The sequence below is a fragment of the Meleagris gallopavo genome, chromosome 2 (assembly GCF_000146605.3).
Source record: "Meleagris gallopavo isolate NT-WF06-2002-E0010 breed Aviagen turkey brand Nicholas breeding stock chromosome 2, Turkey_5.1, whole genome shotgun sequence".
NCBI classification, from domain to species: domain Eukaryota; kingdom Metazoa; phylum Chordata; class Aves; order Galliformes; family Phasianidae; genus Meleagris; species Meleagris gallopavo.
The window spans coordinates 45,879,288-45,879,573 of record NC_015012.2 but is presented as its reverse complement, the minus strand read 5'-3'; positions in this window follow the sequence as shown (position 1 = coordinate 45,879,573).

The window sequence follows — 286 nt, the reverse complement described above, 5'->3', positions numbered from 1 at the left end:
TTTCTTTGAAATACAGGCATGTTTTATTGTAATTTTTGTTCTCATCTACCCACCGACACAGCCTGCAGTGTAGTGCACGATGTAAGCTGTTGTGTTGATGTAAAACTGAGCTTTTAGAAATGCCATTCATTGCCTGTTTCTGGGTCCAATGTATATGAACTCTTTGGCACAATCTGAACAAGGCCGAAAGTCTTCCTGGCTCCACTACAAAATATGTGGTTATTTTGTTGTTGGCTTGTTTGTTTTTGTTTGTTTGTTTGTTTTTGTTGTTTGCAAATAAGGGACT